We start from the raw sequence: 920 nt of genomic DNA, 5'->3' as shown, positions 1-920 counted from the left end.
TTGGAAGAACTGATAAAAATCATAGGACTGAGCACTGTAATGCAATAGAGCAGCCGTTCGCTGAGACTGCTCCAGGCGCAGAAGAGAGAGCAGAGCAGTCTGCTGGCTCTGGAGTGACTGCTCCTAGCGAACCTGCTGAGACTCCACCATCTCGAGTCTATGTTCCCAAGGTTCCCTATCAAATTCCACCTAGACATCTGATGGATCCAATTAGTGAAGAGCAGCTGATAGGTTTTAACAAGATGATAAGAAGGCTTCCTAAAGAACTTGCATTTGAAGATGCTCTGCAGATTCGTCCATTGCTCAAGTTTTTTAGAAACTATAGAGAGACTCAAGAGGATATCAAGGTCCTCTATACCAAAGCTTTGTCTACACCAGCACTGAAGGTATTGCCTAAGGTTGATGATCCTGGAAAGTTTGTTTTCCCATGTTCCATCGCAGGAACAATCTTCAAGGATGCTCTTTGTGACTCTGGTTCTTGTGTGAATCTCGTCTCAAAGGCTATTGTAGACGATTTGGGTATTGCTGATGTTAAGCGTTCTCAGCTGACCCTGACCTTTACAAACTCTGCCAGAGCAGTCCCATATGGAACCATTCGAAGCCTTCATGTTCAAGTAGGGGAATGCATTGTTCCTGCTGAGTTTCAAGTTGTTGAGATGAACAAGGGTCATGAGATGCCTTTGATATTTGGAAGGACATTCATGGCTACTGTTGGAGCAACCATCGATATGCCCAACAAGAGAGTCTGCTTCTCCAACATCAACAAGAAAGTTTTCTACAAGGCTGTACCCATCAGATCTTCCTCATCACATGCCTCTCGCATCTTAGTGTTTGATGTAGAAAAGCTGGAGGTTGTTCCAGAGAAGGAGCATGGTGATAAGGGTGAGAGCAGGCTGTTATCTGATGAAGATCCTAACACT

Source organism: Brassica oleracea, chromosome C5 (genome assembly GCF_000695525.1).
Source record: "Brassica oleracea var. oleracea cultivar TO1000 chromosome C5, BOL, whole genome shotgun sequence".
In the NCBI taxonomy this organism is placed as follows: domain Eukaryota; kingdom Viridiplantae; phylum Streptophyta; class Magnoliopsida; order Brassicales; family Brassicaceae; genus Brassica; species Brassica oleracea.
This window is presented reverse-complemented; position numbering follows the sequence as displayed.